Below are 6,774 nucleotides of genomic sequence, written 5' to 3'. Positions count from 1 at the left end.
ATCCATATTTTATTCTTTTTGTATTATACTATGTTAAATTATATAATTATGTAAAAGACTTAAAATTTTTTTTCTTGAATTTTTGATATAGTTAAAGATCTTAGCTGATTAAAATCATTTTAGTATTTGATGATTTTAATGTTAAAATTTTTTAAATAAGTATATGTTTAGATTAAAAATCTCTAGAATATTCTTCAAATTTCTTATTTTCTTATAAAAAGTGGTATATTGTTCTTATAAAACATATAATGACTGTAAAGTCTTGTGATATTCCGTGGCATAAATGATGATATATATTATGCCTGAATATTAAAAAGTCGGCGATAAACTTATTTTAGGTTTTTTGATGATATTTATGCTGGAATATATACATTTTCTACATATCTACTTTGATTAACCTGGTGGTCTTGTTCCAATCCATCGAATATAAGATTATTGTGGACGTTTAAATATTATCTGTCGTTTATATTTGTTTAAATGTGAAAACGGATTGAATTTGATGTTTTTCTTTTGCTTTAAATACATATGCACATGATGTGGTCTGAAAGTGACCTTTATTTGTTGAATATATAACACGATAAGGATATTGCGTTAGTATCGTCAGAAAACATATTAGTGCCTAAATTATTGAAAAATACCCAAAAATAAAGATTATCAACTAAATTATAATAAACTATGTTCATTTGGCCAACTCAATAACATCTAGGTTCTTTAAGTGGATAGATATACTAATAATGTTTTTTTAGATATTTTCATCTAGAATCTTGTATATTTATGTCTGTTATAAATTTTATAGGATTACTTTCATGAATAGCAAACTAATTATAATGTAAAGAATTAATTTATTTGGGGCTTGGAATACATTTATATATGAAAGTTATTATTTCCCTGATTGGAATATTTAATGTTAGCCAATATTTGTCTTCTAATATCCTTTTAGCTTAGTACCTCTTGGTTTTTCCATATAAGGCTGCAGAATATGAGAATAATATATTACGTCCGAAATTTTTGGTGATAATATTTATTTTATGTGTTTTTGTTCTTTTATCCTCTGAATATATTTTAGATTATTTAAGATAAACTATCACCTATAAATTTTTTATAATAATAAAAGACAGATTGATTTTTTGTTTTAGATATTTATACACCATTTTATATAAATATTTATATAATCCAATTGCATTGTATTTAAATTTTAATTCTAGCCACCTTTTTTAATTAGATTTTCCTAAATACTGAATATTTTCATAAACTTACTACGATCAGAAAATTACGTGTATTTCATCAAATATTTTAAATATATTACTTAAAATGATTATCTATTTTCATTACTTTGTAATAGCAATTAGAGGCAGTTGGGTTCTGAGAAATCTTTATCACACATATTTGTATTCTTTTAAAATCCAATCCTTCAAGAATGAACGACAAGAGTTTAAAAGATTTCGTAAAGAATAAACAACTATAAATCTTGTTGTGGTTAAAAGATAGGGGAGTAATCCACTAAATCCTTTCCTACTGCTTAAGAATGGCATTGGGGAGGGATTAAAGACCTCTCACCAGGTGAATTATTAAAATGAATGTGCAGCTTGGGTAGTTAAATTGTGGTATTGTAAAATGCGGTGATCCTAAAGTTTCGCTGTTTTTATTTATACTGGATAAGGAGATGCTAAAATTTTGTCAGGTAATGTTGACCATTTCTCAAATCTTAAAATAAATTTAAAATATAACATCAATTTTTTTAAAAAATATTAATTGATTTATCTTACTTATATATCCTCCTATTAAACTTACTTATATCACCAACCTGACTATAATTAACCAAAAATTTTATGATCATTTAATACAATAAAAGTCACATCTAAAATAAATGAAACTATGCTGTTTAGAAATGTAAAAATCAAATTTGATTTGAATAAAACAATATTTTTTTTAATTTAATAAATATAAAGTATATTCAAGCTGATTTTAGCAATATTTTTTCTCGTAATTTCAAAGTTTGAATTTAAAACAAAAAATATTTTGTTTGCAACTTGGTGTATTTGTAAAAAATAATGAATGATATTTTATTGAAAGATTTATTTTTAGAATTTATATGGCTAAATGGCACAGAATAATTATTTTTTTATTATGGGCTAAATTTAAAGGTTAATTTTAGTTTTTGTTCACGCGCACAACTTGCTTATTTCATTGCGAACATAGCGAATTATATTTTCGGATATCTTCTCTTCTTCAATACTTGACCTCTTTTCGAGACCTATATATTCAAGAGTTTTTCTCAATCCCAAGGTTTTTATATTATCCTCGATCAGATTTGTACATCTAGTTCTCGCAGCTACCTTTTATGGTATGTGTACCAAACTGACTCATGTTATAGCATATGGGATAATTTTTGACTTGCACTTGTATAGTAATGACAGCTCAGATGCTAGTCGATTTGAATAATTATAATATATATAATTGTGTATGTGTTTTATTAGATTCAAAAATTTGTTATTATTTATAAAAAAATATAATTATATCCAAAATAAGCTAAAAATATGTTCAATTAAATGTGATTTTATTGTTTAAAATTTTGTTGTAAACATAAATTGCATTTTATGTTTATATATATAAGAATTCAGTAAATAGTCATCAATTTTTCAGGAATTTGAAAAAATAGTAAATTTGTGGTGAATAAATTACTTTAAAGTACTGGAAATGTATTTTTTGATAAATAAACAATCTGCTAAAATATAATAAAAATACATAATTCTTAATTACTGTCGGTAATTAAATAAATAAACGATTTTAATATATATAAATTTACATTTCTAAAATAAATTTTTTATTGATCAAAATCACAGCAAAAAAATTTACAAATTTTGCTATTATGCATTAATAGTTTAACGTATAGTCTCTTATATTAATATTTTGAAGAAATTGTATTGCATAATGTTTTTATTTTGGTATAGGAAATCATTTTTTCTGCAACATGGTACAAAAATTATGGCATATAAAACCAAACCATGCATAATTACAATAAAATCGAGTTGTAATAAAATATCAACTTTTACAAAGAAGAAGAAAGATTGTAATGTATTTAAAAGTGTTCTACATTTAAAAAATTTCTATAGTCCTTATATCTATTTTATCTATGAATAAATCTAAATATTCTTGTTTTCTCATATATTTAGGTAACAAACTTTGACTGGAAAAAAAATTGTGATCATACAGAATTTATATTTTTAATAAAAAAATTGTGTTATTGCACGATATTCACGTTAAAAAACGATAAGAAAGATAATTTTTTACGGTTTTATAGGCCACTTATTGAAGCATTGGATTATATAAAATGATGAGGTAAATAAGAAAACATATAAAAACAACTTTTTTTTTTGAAAATTTCATAAAAATGTTTGCAATAAAAAATATTTTTTTAGGCTATATAAATAGGATTAAAAAAATTCATATATATGCAACTCAAACATACAATTTTTCTATTAGAATTGATCATGCTTTTTCACACTTCTTAACAAACTAATACCTGTGCTTTGTTTAAAGAGTTACGAGATTATCAAAATCTGTCTCAAAAGTATGAAAAGAATCAAACTATTATGATGCAGAAACCACAATGAGAGAAAAGCATTTACTGATTAACAAATATTTATAAAAATAGAGTTGCCGATCGAACATTTTAAGTGTTATAAAATGCATTGCGATTCAAAAATTTTATAATTTTTAAAAATGTGATGCTTTCTTATTTCGAAATTTAAATAAATAATTTATTTTAGTATGAATACATACATTATCATAAACAACGCATAAAAATTTGTATTGGTGTATTCTTACTTTTTTATAGCATAAAAATATGTTTTGTTAGAATTTCTTAAGCAAGAAAAAATAATTATTCAGATTTGTCAAACTTTTATAAACGCTATGTTCATATGAAATCTATATATATTTTTTTCATTATCTGGTCTTCATTTTTTCTAGATAATAAGGCGTTATTCTTGTGTATTTTTTGTGCAAAAAAAAGCTATGCTGCTAAAATTATTGGTGACCAATTTTTATAAGTAATAGAGTCGCGATCTAAAAAAATGTGAGATCATTGTATCATTAAAAAATAGAAAAATAATGCATTTACTTGAAATTATTGATATGAAAAACAGAAAACTAAATTGAATCTTGGATTTTGTGGGGTTCTTATATCTATAACTTTAAAACAAAAAACTTCATAAGATACGTTTATAAACATGATTAATATGCAATAATGTATACTTAGATCTCAAATGTAGCTACATTACGTTTATTTCAATGGCTTAAAAGCATTCATGGCTTCGATTTATTCGTTTTAAAACTATTTCAGAATTCAAGTATTGATTTATGATAAAATGAGAGGATCTAATTAAGTGCAAAAACATTTTTAATTAAAAATTTCAATAACTAATCTTATCATATAAACCGTCGAAACTCTATATTGTGCGTATTTTTTGTTTCTCTATTGTATAAAATTATAATAAAATATTAAAGAATTAAAATTTTGGTTGTCGCTAGAAAAACGCATTAAATTAAAATTCGTAAATATAATTGAGGTTACTTATATGTATTAAAGCTTGCAAAACAAGTAAAAAAATATAGCATTATAGGTTATTAAACAAGGTTGTCTCTTATGAATCTTATTCAAGATGCAAAAATATGACGTATATAAATAATTCTAATAAATTTTTAAGTGCATATAAAACCTAAAAATAAAGGGCTTACTTTTAAAAATGTCATAATTTTTTTACAGAAATTATCGGTGTTGAATATATGAGCTATTTTAGTTAATATTAAGATGCCAGTGTTTCTATCTATTTTAAGTGTAATTCCATATCTTTTATAACACGAATATCATAATTTTAATTAATTTGTTTATTTATAATTATATGTAGCTTGATTCCTTTTTTAAAAATAGATAGATATTTTTACATAAAATATATTTCACAAATATTTCAGCAAATAGTATTTAGGCTTCTTTAATCTTTAGTAAGCCTCAGTTCACTCACATCATATATATTTCGATGGTATATTGACGCAAAAATTTATTTTATATGTTGCTGAGACTTCCTAAAATACGTATAACAAACACGCTATTTAGAGTAAATATAAAAATTATTTTCAAAACGTTTTAACATTACATTTCGAATTGAATGTATCTTTGATATCTCAAAATTCATACAATTAGTAATATTGAGACATATTTCCAATAGATTTGAGATTCTCAACTTATTCTTAAATTAGCACCTATACAAAATTGGGATGTATGGATTTTTTTATTGACACATAAAATATGATTATACTAATAAAAACGAATTATCACCTATAAGTTATCCGTTAAGATTCGTAGCCTGCCATAAAATTGAAGATTGAGGTAAAAATACAATAATTTCTATTTTAATAAGTATATAATATTAACATAAGCGGCACTATATGTACAAGAAATATGGCTTGGTAAGTAACTAAAAGTCACCTATCTAAATTAAAGAAGCTGTTCATAATGTGTCATCTAAATGGATTATTTATGGGTTAATAGTAAATATTTGCACTTTGTTCTATACAAGAATATACGGGCTCAAGAGACATTATGCAGAAAATTAACTTATAATACTCCTATGAATATATATGGATTCATAACTATTTTAACTATAGAATTTATATGTGTCTTTAAAATATTTATAAAATAAAAAACGAAGGCAAAAAGCTAGAAAAATAGAAAGATTTTTACGTTATTTCTAAATTTTTTCGTATATTAAATTCCTGTTTTATTACTAATTTCGTGCTATTTTAAGAGGTTTTCAGTAGGATAACAGAGTTTACATATAGGGGTTTTGATTTATTTACTACGATATATAGGAAAGGCTCTTACTTTGCTAATAATTCTTTATAAATTAATAGAATGAAGTAAAATACATAAATTATATATAAATATATATTTAGGGGCTATTTCAAGACAAAAATTATCCCATACGTTATAAAATGGGATGTTTGGGGAACGCGATATTTAAAAGTTACCAGAAGGAATTAGATGTCTCGAATCGGATCTAGGCATTTATGCAAACATAGGAATTGAGAAAGCCTTGATTTATTGGTTGCGAAAGTAGGTGCAGTATAATAGAAGACTTTCGAGAGTAGAAGATAACCGAAAGTATAAATACGTTGTGCGCGCAATGAGCTTCAAATTGTGACGTAAAAAAACTAAAAATGAGGCGATAAATAAAGCTTATGCATAAAAAATTATCATGGATAGTTTATCTTATATGTTTCTATTGCAAAATTTTAGATTGTTATAAATTATAGATTTTCTGTGTATTCTTTGTACAAAAATTGCCCTTATAGTCTGTCGATATATCTTCTACGCTCAAGACATAAAAAAGTTTTTCATCTCGATACTATAGTTTATAGATGTGCTTATGCTACTTTTGACATCCTCAATCAAATAATATATAATTTTAAATCAACAAAAGAAAGATTTTTTAAAAATACTATTACAAAAGAAGGAATTTTAAAAAATACTATTACAAAAGATATTTAATGCTGAAAAATATATATAAAGTTTCATATCAAAGAGTCATAAATACATTATGACGTAAAATAAAGTCTGAAAGGTTTAAATACAAACTATTGATATTTTATATAGAAAATATTATAAATCTAATAGTTAATTGCATTAATGTTTATCCAATGATAATAAAATAACATAATGATAATTTGGTTCGAGTATGTGTAAAAAAATTTTAATCGTAATATAAAATCAAA

This window comes from Rhyacophila brunnea, unplaced genomic scaffold (genome assembly GCF_057557595.1).
Source record: "Rhyacophila brunnea isolate RB1 unplaced genomic scaffold, BYU_Rbru_1.0 scaffold_57, whole genome shotgun sequence".
NCBI classification, from domain to species: domain Eukaryota; kingdom Metazoa; phylum Arthropoda; class Insecta; order Trichoptera; family Rhyacophilidae; genus Rhyacophila; species Rhyacophila brunnea.
This window is presented reverse-complemented; position numbering follows the sequence as displayed.